Source organism: Varroa jacobsoni, unplaced genomic scaffold (genome assembly GCF_002532875.2).
Source record: "Varroa jacobsoni isolate VJ856 unplaced genomic scaffold, vjacob_1.0 scaffold_486, whole genome shotgun sequence".
NCBI classification, from domain to species: Eukaryota; Metazoa; Arthropoda; class Arachnida; order Mesostigmata; family Varroidae; genus Varroa; species Varroa jacobsoni.
Genome location: NW_019213388.1, coordinates 7,577 through 21,439, shown reverse-complemented (window position 1 = coordinate 21,439; position 13,863 = coordinate 7,577). Strand labels below are relative to the sequence as shown.

The 13,863-nt window shown below is 39.2% G+C and overlaps 1 long non-coding RNA gene and 1 other non-coding gene across 2 annotated transcripts; one reads left to right on the top strand and one right to left on the bottom strand.

Moving 5' to 3' along the window:
• Window positions 1–26: 26 nt before the first annotated feature.
• LOC111260876 (uncharacterized) lies at window positions 27–2,855 on the top strand. The gene is made up of 3 exons (XR_002680596.2): window positions 27–282; window positions 1,204–1,273; window positions 2,073–2,855. It is a non-coding gene; the product is annotated as an uncharacterized LOC111260876 (long non-coding RNA).
• Window positions 2,856–8,693: 5,838 nt separating this feature from the next.
• TRNAL-UAA (transfer RNA leucine (anticodon UAA)) lies at window positions 8,694–8,777 on the bottom strand. Its single transcript has one exon. It is a non-coding gene; the product is annotated as a tRNA-Leu (tRNA).
• Window positions 8,778–13,863: the final 5,086 nt, after the last annotated feature.

Below are 13,863 nucleotides of genomic sequence, written 5' to 3'. Positions count from 1 at the left end.
CGAAGGTGTAGTAGACATACGTGCTGCCCTCGTACGTTGCTTGCTACACGTCGCACCATCGGCCTTTTTACAAATCTAGCTGCATGAACATGATCAGTTTGATAATGCCACTAAGGGCGCGTATGCACATCAAGGGGCGACTGCCTGTCGAATACATATATAGATATTTGACCACAGTTCGCTGATCAGTTTCTCCTTATTGCGTTGCACGCTCCACGACGGTCAGCCTTGTTGAGCACGATTACCTCGTTTCTGGACTGGATATCCACACAATTAGCACCGGTAAAGGTTACCATGATGTATGGTAAAATTTTTTAGGCCAGCCTAGGGAAGCCGTGGCCTAAGTGACAGTCGAACGTTCAATGACAACACGTAGTTTCCGGTATAGTATTAGGGAAATCGCGTTTCACGACCAAAACAATTTGTGTCGTTACCTTTATCAAGGTGTACTGGAGAGTTTCATATGGATATATTAAGCATGGGTGACGCTGTTTGGCCGGAACAGGACGTAGCAGCTCCACTTCGGAGGTCTGTCGACATCGGAAAAACAAAAAGTCACCTGGTCGCCGCGTTCTTATACCTCTGTAACGTTCCCCAGTTATTTATTCTGAAATAGTAACAAATAGTACTTGAGCTGGCAGACCGGCAGTTAATATCTATACAGTAATTCAGTGAATTGATTATGATACGTATTCGTACCGTTATCCAAAGCTTTAATAGTCGACTTTTGGCTGCCGTGCTTCAGGCGACATGGATAGTTAAGACTGAAATTGAAAGCGATCAAGCAATTTCGTCGATGTTCCATGTTTGAACCGCTTCAGACAGAAGTAAAACTAAACAGAAGAAGAAAAAGTTCGTCATCTTATTCCCGTTAAGTGTAGATCGCCATGAAAAACCCTGTTCAAAGTTAGCACATTACCCCAAGAATAAGTTGCTGAAAATTAGCTGATGACTAGTACAGAGCAGAAAAAATAACATCAGCCTCACACTACTTTCATCTGCGAAACTGAAGACTCGAGCAATTAATAATATTCTGACGATGGAAGATTTTTCGATCTGTGTAGGTGTCTGCGAGATAGAAGTAATGCGATTCTTTGACAACAAAAACAGCTCTTTATAGTTAGTTTATATCTGAAATGAACAAATATTAGGTGTTACGAGGTGTCCTCGAGTATTAAATGCCATTTTATTATTCTTCTTTAGGTGAAGTCTATGAAGATTCGCAAGCACAAGCACAAGCATAAGAACACGACATTCCGCTGACGCCTATAAAGTATGACAACAATGATAATACGATAAACGTCTGTGCCACGAAGACGATTTAATCTTCATTATTAAGATTGTCCAACGTTAATTCTATATTTATGTTGCGAAAAATAAGGAAAAATAATTGAATTAAACAGTTTATCTAGCAGATAGCAACGTTTTCTTAAAAGGTAAAATCCTATGAACTGAATGATACTGTAGAGAAAAAAAGAAGAATTTAAACAAAATCATACTTTTACCGATAATATAGCGAAGATCTTAGAGAATGTTTTTGTTCAGTTTCGCATTGATACCGGTTATCTTATTCGAGTGTCAATTGTTTCACTAATCGTAGTTGAAATTTACCTAAATAGAGCATCAGCAAAACATAGTAAACAAAATAGCACCAAGCAGCTATGTGAAAATGTATTTTTAGAAAAGTCATGGAGCGCCACCTGCGAGCTTTGGCGCCACCTGCGAGCTTTGGCGCCTGTTTTGCTGTATTTACCTGTGTAACATAGAGGGCCGATTATTTTTTATAACCTCGAATTTGGGCCATTTGTTTCCCCAGCAGTTCTAACCTAACCGTTTCTTCCATAGGTTGGATAGCTGCTGAAGGTGAGATTTCACTGTAATGGCAACAGTGACCTGTCTTGAGAGTTCACACCAACTAAATTCCTTCAAGTTTTCGCCACCGGGGTCATCTAATGGTCGGTTATGCCGGCAGCTTAGTTTTTAGTAGTTCATTGTGCCTTCCTTGCCCCTCTCGCTTCTTACCTATTTCCGCCGCTTTTCATCTTCGCTCTTTTTGCCATTTCTGATTTCAGAGACCAAAATATATGTCAATGAAGTCTGACTTCCGCAACAAGAACTACAGAGGCGCCAAACAAAAACAACAACAACCTGAACAGCAGGGGCAGATACTCAACAAAAAGCTTTATATTATATTAATATAGTTTACACATGGTTTGTTGTACGAAACACGCTGAGCACAGTTATTCAGAGGACAATATTTTGACATTGACCATACTGTATATCAGCGCGGATGGCGTCTAGATGACCTCGTTGACATTCGTAAACTTTCATGCGGCAGTCTTCGACGGCGAAAAATGAGAAAGAAATTATTGCCGTCGATTTGCTACAGATCAATTTAATCTAGCGCTCTATAAAAAGAAAGAAAGCTTTTCCTCCAGGCGCAAAAAAATGCGCGAAATTGGCTTCATGTTCTGCGCAGATGTTCTAGGATGAAACTCTTTAATCCAGTTTGACCAAGGGGTCGATCTGGGTCACAAACAGATAGACGCAGGTTCTTATTAATTCAATAGATAATTGTATTAGTGCACATAAGGATACGCGGATCTGCAGTGAATTGTAGATAAATAATAATGTCATAGAGTAATACTGCGTATAACTCTATGAAAGCTTTAAAGTTATAAAGCAAAAGTTTGGCAGAAATAATAACTTGAAATAATACCGGAAACTGTATCGAGTAGCTGCAGTATGTCAAAAGGATTATAGATATACCAAAACAGATCTTAGTGAATCGCTAAGATGAGAAAATCCGACATCATGCATAATAAATATGTCTAAAGTAAATTAAGTTATGTCAATATCGTCTGTGTAGTTTTGTATTCACGGAGAACCCACTTTACAAGAAACACCAAGTAGGATTAGCCCAAGCCGAGGAACGTCTGGTAAACCTATTTTGTGCTAAAATTTGCTTTTAGCAAAGCATAACAGAGCTTTACGATAATCTAAGCGGGTTTTTCAGCTTCTCCTCATAGAAGTATAGGTTGATGCATTTACGTACGTTTGAAGCACCTGGAACTGTTTTCTTTGTTAAGGCCCAATTACGGGACCCACCCACTCCTCCGTAAACAACAAAAACTGAGATCCGTTGGTTTGTAAGCCGGTAATGCCCATTAACCTACTATCCTTCTTGTTACCCGTTTGGAACCGTGAAGCCTTAGATCCTTCAATGAAAGGAAGTGTAAATTGCTATTTTCTTTTAGATCACTGCTATTCCATCTACTTCCTGCCGGCGTTCTTTCAGCCTTCTTCTTCTATTTTTGCTAAGCTCTTCTTTCTTCCGCATGGTTTTCCCCGAAAAAAAGGTCGTCCCTACTTTACCCGTCTGCTGGCGTAAGCAAACAGTCAGCTACCTCTTTAAGCGCAGTCCAGGCGAAGTTTTGCACTGCATATCTTCGTTTTTCTTTCAGGGCCTCACATTCAAAGGGAGTGTACAGTACCCAGTCCGTTTAGCACGGAATACACGCGTGGCGCGCTACGTCTTTCAGTAGTTTCAAGTTTCCCTAAGTTCCTTAACTTTTCCTTTACCATTTAAGTTTGGTATTGTCTATGTTTAGTCGGTACCTGTGTGACGTGGTAAATGACCTCGTCATTGTTATTGGATTTACGAGCTTTAGTCTAGCTTTTTGGCTTTTCGCCGGCTCCTAACGGTGATTACAGTTTTTTTCTCTTTTCTTATTATGGTTTTCACCCCCTGCCAGCTCTACATCGTCCTTTAGGTCTTCATCCACCTACCCTTTCGCAAGAAAATCTGAGGGTAGCACCCAGGCCTGTACCAAAATTGCCTCAGTGAGGATAGCCCTGTAAGGTCCTACTTTAATTGCTACCAGTCCTTATATTTCAAGCAGACTTTTCTGTTTTTCGGTTTACTCAGCGCAATATCCGCTCATGTCAGTGTATCATATAACGCTACCAATTTTACCGACGACGCCAAGAAGCGCTTTGTATTAACCGCCTTGTATCAAGTATGAGTCTTGCAAAACTGATTAAATGAACTACACAGCGTCTATTTTTGCAGTGTGTTGCACATATCCTGCTTCTGTCGAGCCAGCATGTGAAATAACCTTTAAATATTTTATTTGTATTTTGACCCAAATTGAACTTCACCTAAAGCTTAGGTTCTTGTTGGTCCAGCAATTTCTTTCCTTCAAAGTAGATTGCCTACTTCTTTTCAGCCACTACTTAAAAGAAATTGTCTCTCATCTAATATGCCGTGAAGACGAGGGGTTTCATTTGCTTTGTTTTCCAGCTTCGTTTCAAAGGGTACCGTTATGACAAGTATCTAATCATAAGCGTAGCCTTTGTAATATACGACTTATCTCGTATGTTTAGCATCTCATCATAGGCAAGATACCACAAGGTTGACCCTAGCGGAACTCCCACTGTGACGTTTTTCTTCAGTTGCCCATCCTTTTTATAGATATAAGACTGTTGTTCTCCCAAGATATAGCGAGACACCTTTTTATTCTAGAGGTTACATAATGACCCCAAATTAATTGTATTAGAAGCGATTCTAACGGCAAGTAATATTGCAAGGATAAGGCAGTTTCAAGTCTTGAGCGTCCTAGCTTTTTCCTATGTGTCCTAACAACTACTCCTAGGCGCGAATTGATCTGCGGTCATGAACCCTATGTTACCAGTCTGACCATGCACGACTGGCTTTTTGTCTAGATCTGTTGATAATGATATCTTCCGTAATTTTGGCAATCGTGTTGAAAAGATTACTAAACTTGCACGTCTAAGGGTCTGACTTTACCAGTTTCCTTCCAGCATCCTTCCATTATCTCAGAAATCCCTTCCCTAAGCAACTAATTGACAAGAGCCCCGTTTAGTTCCCGCCGTCTTTTGACAAGCAATTTTATTATTATTGGTGGGGTCCCATCTGGTTCCCATGCTTTGTCTGAGCTGAATTTTATTGACTCTATCTTTTGTGATTTCAAGTACTGAATCCTTTACTACCTCTATTTGCCTCTATTCTGCTCAGTTCTACATAAGCAAGAAATAATTATGAAATTATCTTGTAATAATCAAGAAACCTGTGAGAGGTTTGGCTTCGTTCCTGTCTATTTGATACGGTAGTTCAATTATATTATTGTCAACTGTCTCTATCTCTATCTGTTTGCTTTTTTACTGTTTTTAAGTCGGCTTGCAATATTTTATGCTGTTTTCCCTGTTTTTTTTTTACTCTTATGCATCCGCTTCACTAAGATTTCCTTTTCGTAGCTAGGCTGTCGTCCTTTATAAAGCGTGTCGAAAGCGTATGCAAGTTAAAAGGGCTACAGAAATATTTCTCCTACATCCAGTATACCTGTGCTTCGTATTACGATGTTGAACATCATTTGGAGAGGTTTTCTGCTAAGCCTCTGTCATTATTTGACCGGTCGTGTGATCGTTATCAGCGCCTGGGTTTTGTGTTGTTCCCGGGTTAATTTCCCGAATCAGATTTTTATGATTAATTTATTGCAGCTGCCATTATCATCTTGAAATCTGTGTTTCCTTGCGTCATTTCTTCCATCTATTCTAAAAACAATGCGTCAACTCGATTCTTTTTCTACATCCTTCTAATCATATATTTCAAGCAAAATTTCCTGAGAACTAACTCTAAAATCCACAAAGGATCTCCTTTCTCCGAGGCGGAAAATCGGGGTTCTTTCATCGTTAATCACCATCCGAGCCACCTCCGCTACACGCTCTTGTAAATTAGGTCCCAATATCATCGAGTCACTCATGTTAAATGGCTTTTGGCTTAAGCTAGGCATCGTAATATCCCACGAGAAGTTTCTCGTGCACACCAGAAAACTGTAATTCGTGCTGCTATCGGTTTGTGTAGATGAAATTATTATAATTCATCTATTAGATAGAATCGACTACATGATCTAGCTTAGTGAGAAGAAACCTGAGTGAACCTGAATTGATAGGATTGCCGAAAAGCACTATACTTCTGTAAGGCGCAGCTTGGCGTATGTATATGAATATAGTATTTGATTAGAGCTGCTGCCATCTCACGAGGTCAGAATGGCCGAATGGGCTAAGACGGGCGGGCTCAAATCCGAAGACTGTTACAAGCGCATCCGGCGGAGCCTGAAATTGAATAAGGTTCTGAGGTACGTGTCGCTGCCAGCATATGATTCGGCTAACAGACACATTAGTCCTTTGCTTAGAAACTTATGAGTGATAACCGATTGAGTCTGCTCTAGGAGAAATAATTTGATGATCTTGAAAACCAACACTCAGTGATGAAGTTTTTGCTCTCCCTGTTGAAATTTATCGATGATTGGTCAAGGCATAAGGCAACTAGGCCTTAAGCGATTACACAGTACATGAGTGGTGCAAACGTTTGAACAATGGAGATTAGAAAGCCAAAGACTGCTGATAAAGGGCCGGAACCCGAAGAACAAGAACGTATTCAGTCTCTCCCGCCAGCTGGAGAAAGACTAGGTCAAATAATGGCTTTGCCTTGGAGAGAAATCGAGTCTGGTGTCACTGTCGTGTAGCAGATTTAGTGTAGCACCAAGACGATGAAGTAATAAATGCAGTCTGCTACTTCGAGTTCCTCAAGGAATTTATGGACCATTGGCACTGTAAGCGGAAAAGGGCAGTCTTATTACAACGTCAGACCTACCCGCAATGCCCAATTACTTCCTGGACTGAGCAAAGGAATTTTCAACGTTGGCTTAAACCCGTTGAATCTCCCGACAGAGGTTCGTGTGATTACAGAGATTTATATGGGCTCAAAAGGGCAGTCGGTGGATAGACGTGTTCCACTATTAATTTTTGAGAAGCCTTAGATAGAAAAATTACATGTGGGGACGCCAATGATAGCTGTCCGAAGAGAGGATAAGCATTGGAATATGAGTATGCAAAATTTAAAAAAAAAAATATACCTCTAATACAGATTAAAAGACTAGTTCGAAATCTATTCGATTTCAAAGTTCGCCGGATTCGTTTGTAAAAACCTAATACATACATGTATAGGATTCCGAAAGAAATATACGCACACTTTGAATGATTATAACTTTAATTTTTACCTAAAAGTAATTAATATTCAAACGTTTGAAACTATGCTGTTCTGGCCAATAGAGTAGCTAAATCAATGAACTTTTAATTTACAAACTTGAATAAACTTTTACTTAGTCGCGGCTTTCAAATTTTTAAGTGCTGTTGATTTGCTGGCGAAAACTTTATCTTCAAGGCATTCTCACAAGAAAAGCCCATTAGTGTAAAGTCCGGAGTACGGATAGGGTATTCTATATATAGCTCTTTCCTCTAACCCATTTGTTTGATAAAATTCTTATTGGGATATGATTTTATATAACAGTAATAATTCACATTCTCCGGCCTGCTGGACATAAAATCGAGGATTTTCATTAAAGCTTTTTTTTCCTATGGGTAATAAAACAAATTATTGCAATAAATTCAAGCGATTATCACCAATTATGCTACTGGAAAAAAATTAATTAATGGTTTAATTAAATTACAGTGTTTACATTTTTGGGACTCCCTGTATATATGTGAAGTGGGTGATTGTCAGTTTTTTTTTCTTTTAACTAAATAACGCTCAATGCATATCTCGGGTATAAGGTCGATATTGGTGTTAGTAGTAAATATTCAAGAAGTGCAGAAATGTCTTTGTTGAAACTTAAGATAAATTTAAGTCTTGAGAATTAATTAACTCTATGCAAAACTTCACTATATTTTGAAGCTTTCATTAAGATAAAGGCACTAGCTCTACCCAAATCTATACTAAAAAATATGCTGATTCAAAAATGACTCTTCCGCTTTCCTTGAGAAAGCTTCGACATGATAACGATTTCTCGTTGTGGTCAACCGGTTATAAAGCCAGTTGATAAGATCATCACAAAAGTTGAACAGGACCGCTACAAGAGTTGCTACGCGTTCGTCAACAAACTAGACAAGCATTATTTATAAACGGTTTTAAAGCTCGATGCCTGGGCGCCAAACGAACTGATGTAAACAAAATAAGTTAATCTACCTGTGAAATTCTACAGAAACACAGCTATATCGAGTCATCTTTAGAGCGGCTGATCGCGAATGATAAGAAGTAGACCGTGTACGACAATAATGTACGAACAAATTTAGAGCCGAAGTTACGAAAGGCTTCACGCTCTGTGGCAAGTTCTGGACTAAAGCTCAACAACGTGATGTTACGTGTTTCATGGAGTAAGAAAAAGAATCGTCAAATCGAAAGGGATCGACCAGAACTATACAGCAGAAGAAGCGTCGTTTTATCCAACAAAAATAGCAGACCATATGCATACTAAGCTACCTAGCAAAAAGAAAAATTGGATGAAAAATGACCCCTCTCTGTTCCATTGGAACATCGGTCTCCCTCTATTAGTTGAATTTCAATGAAGGGATGCAAAATCATTTATTACAATTTTTCGCTCAGAAACTATGTAATAATGGCATTAATGTTTTGTCAAAGAGATGGCAGAACGTACCGCGTGTTTTGTTTACTCATAGCGTTTTAAAATATAAAAAAGATTTACTTCCATTTTGGCTAAAAAACCCTTAATAGTTTTTCAGTCACGCAAGATATATGAAAATACAACTAACAGTTAGCAATATTTATTGCTTGCTGTTATCAGTATGCAAAACGGAAAGAGGTTAAAATAAACTGTCAGAAGTGGGGTTCGAACCCACGCCCTCTTACGAGGAGCGGAACTTAAGTCCGCCGCCTTAGACCACTCGGCCATTCTGACTACGGTAGGAGCTCACTGCGGCAACAAAAAAAAAGTTTGATTGTCAAAAGAATGACAATTCTGTCAAAACGATGCCGTACAGGGTAGGCTATTTACATTACGATTTTTTATGGCTTTCAAAATGGAAAAAATCAGAAAAATCCTGATAGCTCGCACCACTTGATCCAGCCATACAAATCATTTATAACAACCGATGTTTCTCGGTGGTAGCTACCTCACCAGAGACCTCGACTATTATAATACACCGAACCGAATTTTTGTTTGCAATTAGGCTTTTTGATTTGGGTCAACCTGGTGGGGGTTTTGTATATTTATAGAACCCCTGTAGACGTGGAGCTCCTTGAGTTCCTTTTCTGTTCCGGCGACCAGATCTTTGAATTGTTCCGCATTCTTCTTGATGTGGGTAAATTATGCTTTGGGGCAGTTATTCAGAGTGAAGCACCAGCGGCGGCTTGATGGACTGATTTTTCAGTAGTCGGCCATGGCAGCAGTGGGATTTACCTCACCCGTCACTCGCGAAGGGTACAAGTATTACCCCTTCGCGGGACGGGATGAGATTTATAGCGTTACCCCTTTTCATCAAGCCATGTCTTTAAAAGTATGTTATCTATATAAGTGGCTAGCACTTATGCCTCTGGGCAGTTCACGTAAGCGTGTAGGTTTTCCGATTAGTTATGGAGGAACGATTGCCCGAACAGGTATCCGAGACAAAGTTAGCCCTATTCCAATCATCGCTGGAATTACCAGTGCTTATTTATCATCTTTTGGGTGCTGATTCTCATCGGGCAAGCGTTCACCGATACCAATCGGAGGCACTTGATCAAGACATGGCTATAGGTAGGAGTCGTACTCGCAGTATCTCTAGGTGTAAACGTAGCAGGAGACACCATGTATATCGTCGCCGTCGTGATTAAGCTTGTATCGTTATTTGAAGGCTAAGGATCCGTTTAAGGTTCATTCGTGTACGTTTGTACCTGCTGTAAGAACTATTTCTGATCAAGGAGATAATGTGTTTAAAACAAATGATCGTAAGCCACGATGGCTTGAAATAAAAAAAGAATCTAATTACTATACGTATAAATTTTATACCACAGTCAATATAATATTGGAATGTTTGCTATACTCGTAGGTGCGCAACATTTACATTTCTGCTGATATGAAAAATAAGTTAGGAGCAACAGATATAAGTTAAAATACGCTGTTCCCAAAATTGCGTCTGAACAAAAGCAAATGTTTCAATGACACCTACTGCGTGTCCTAGAGCTGTGATTTTTCGGACTGGAATATAATCGTTATTCACCGCGATTATGTCCTCAATTCAGGCCCTAAACCATTCGGTAGTTCTAAATTTGTTAAAGGTTTGATCAAACATTCTACACAAAAATTCCGGCGTAAATACATTTTGAGCTAATAGTAGGCCAAAAGTGTAAGGGCTCCAGGCGGCCGATAAGTACAAAAAGGCGCAGAAAGCTACGTAAAGATTAGTCGTTGAAGTTTATCCGGGCGATATAACTGGTAATAGATATTACGTGCTTTAAAACGACTATCAATATCTACATAAAAACCAGGTGTATTAGAAAAGCGATTTTAATAAATTTATTAACCCTTTAAATATGAGCTAGAAACTAGCCTATTGAGGATCTTTCGATATGGAAATCTTCTTTAGTTCCTCCAGAAGTGATTTGAAACTGGCAGTAAAGTAGATCGTCAGCTTTAGACAGGAAAGAAGCTTATAATCTCGGCGTGGTTCATCGTTTAATAATGGCTACTCTTCACTTAAATTCCGGAAAATATACGCTGTTTGCTACGGACAAACAGGCTGTAAAAGTTTACCCGAATTCGAATGTCCCTTGGTAATTGATATTTTGTTTAACTGTGTTTACCTTGAACACAATTTTGTACACCCATTGACTCTTACGGCTCAGACTCGGTGTTTTTCTGTTTTTTATTCAAGTTGCTATTTTGGGCTCAAATGAAATTTCTGTTTATTCTGATGCTTAGTTTTCATACGAGCTTTAGGCAGCACAGTGTGTGGGCGGGAGAGCCCAGTGGGTAACGAATTTGCCTCGTCGTTGCGATGATATATGTTCGAGTCCGGGCATTGACACACTTCGTTTCGTACTGAAAGGCAGCCGCCCGACGAAATGTCTAGCGGCGGTATCGGATGAAGATTTCAAAACACTTAGGCAGTCTAACTAGGCTAGTTTAGGATACATCTAGGCAAGGTCAACGCTATCAAACACTGACTATAATTATCAAATCCGAACGGGGATTCTTGCACGTAATGTAAGCGGAAAATGCTTAACGTGCACACTGTTTGGAGAAGTTTCCTTTCTTTAATTATTTTGCTTTTCTCTAATTCCTACGTTTTCGAAGGTCACACATCGTGTTTTTTAAATAGGTTACATATTTCGATACAGCACGATCCTAGTATTTCTATGTCCTGAAGTATATACATTCTGCTGACCAGAACAGGGTCTGTAGCTACCGAAAGTACTTTCTGCCGTATGCTGCATTCGATGCATGAAGCCGCACGATCTGTGCAGATGCTGATCAATCTGTAGTGCATTACCCGGACGCACAAGGCGAAGTCTGCTTCAACATGAAGTATTCGCAGAAGTAAACGTTGGGGAATGAAAAGTAATGATACGACATAATAACCGTAATCTTGAACAGACCAAAGTTTCCCGCTTTAACAAGGACTAATGCAAAACTGGGAAGAAAGGCAGTCAATGATCTAATTGTGGAGAACGTATTATAACATCGAACTGCTCTTGCTTTTATTGCATTTTTCAAATGAGTTGTGTTCCAGTGTTGCCTTTCTGGGTATGACAACTCATTATATCAATCATAATTTTACCTAGACAGATTATCAGATGTGCTCAGTAAACGTTCCCACGTAGATCATTCGCTCGAGAACTGATCCATCCAATATAGATGATGCTGATGATTACGTTACAAATAAGCTGTATATTCGTGTTTTTTTTTTCATTTGAAGAGCTTAAGACTCAACGATCTGATAGATGAAGATCAAAGCTTGAGCATTTTTGGAAATGATGCTGTTTATAAGTGCAATTTGATTAAATTTAGTTAGGTACGAGGGTCCATTTTTCGGCCGGCAAATCAGCCACCATGTTTTTACTTATTCGGATAGATATGTGTGGTAAGGCTAAATTTAGAGTGCTCAAAATATTTTAGCTGACGTTTAGTAAATTGTATCAGTATGTTAATGAAATTATCGTGTTTTGCGACCTAACCTGTACAGGAATCTCTGTATTACGAGCCCAAATGGATTCGGCAGTAGTGCACGATTATACGTTAATATATATTGGTTGGAAATACTTCTATATTGTGTAAATTCACCTTAGTCCGTATTAGGCTCTTCGATAAGTTTTAGAAGGGCGTGCACGAACGGCTATTTCTCAAATGAATAGCCACAAGAACCAGAGCTTTTTCAATTTTGTTAGGATCTTCTAATTGATCTATAACCATGGGTCAGCAGAAGCTGAAACCCACCAGACCAAGTGGGGAATTTGATGCAATAAATTCTATAAAGTCCCTTTGCTGGCCTCTGCAGAGGTACACAATCAAGTAATCAATTTTGAAGATCTTCGTCTTCGAAGAAGGAAAACGAAGGCAATTATTATAGTAAATAATAAATGGACATAATAAATGAACATACTTCTTCCAGGGACAGAATTAAGTACTAGACAAAAAATATTTGAGACCCTGGCAAACTCCAGAGGACGAGTATATTGAATGTTAAATTAATATTATTACATGAAGAAGCTAAGCGGAGGTGTAGGTATGGCCTTAATGGGTTTCGAATGATTCTATGTTACGTTTTAGAAGGGTATAAAACACGGTCATAACGTATATTCGTTCCAGACACATTGAGCTTCGTTAAGATCGTTTTTTGATCGGCTGAACATCTTTTGCACTCTGCAAGAGAGGAGCTATTTTGACAAGCGGACACCCTGCTTAGATCGATTTCGCGCACGTTTTCAAAATGGAATACGAAATTTTCGAACCTTATCGTGCGTCTGACACTGGCTTAGTCGTGGCATCGGCCGGTCTGGCGGGGCAGTTTTTGGTAAAATGATAGGGAGCCACTGAAACAGATGCTGTAATAATGTAATCGAACAAATTCTTTATCTGGAAATTATTCATTGATATGTGGGAAAAAAATCATAAGCTGTGGCAGTGTACAATAAGTACCCTCTATAAAAACGCGTCGGGTTTTACTTCGTTTTCGGTTGTTAAGTGCTGCTTCAGACAGCTGGCTGCAAGCACGAAGTAAAGCATGTCTATGCCCTGTTTTCAGCTTAAACTTCTATGTGCCGCTAAAATTAGCAGGCAAACACGTGACCAGTCCATGATTACGTGATGAATGCATACTCGCCTTTATTTAGCCATTCTTAATGATGTAAGAATGACCCTTTTTTGCTAATGAAGTGCATGAGAAACATTTTTGCCTATTCAGTATCGCCTATTAAAAGCTTTTGCAGCCTTTTATTACTCGAGCGTCGCGCACATCGGCTCTAACCTACCCCAATTCTATTGAGTTTGATAACCTAAATAGGATCTTGTCAGCCACAAATATACTCCAGCATCACCAGTTTGTCCTGCAAGTGAAGGAATTACTGCGTAGTTACATGGTTGATTCTCACTAGAACGGATCCTTTAGGGATAGCATTTCATTTTATCGTTTCTACTATTAAAATTTAGCTGATAAAACATAGTGCAGATTGATCTACGAAAAAAAAACAATGCTATTTCATAACGGCATAATCGCCTTCTTTTGCCCTAGCGCCTAGGCGTAAGGCTTACTAAGACTCGAAAAGTTAATTAATTCATTCATTCATTCATTCAAATATTGCTCGGTTCGCTTTATGATATTAGGTGTTTACAAACGAGTTGTTTTTTTATGGAATATATAAGTAAATCTTGATATAGAAGCAGTTGGTGGCAGGCGGAAAACTGGCCGCAAAAGCGGTCATTCAAATAAACATAGTCCCTTCTAATATACGCAGGTTTAAACATTTTTCTCAAAGTATTACCTCAATGGGTGGAATCTGGAATCCTC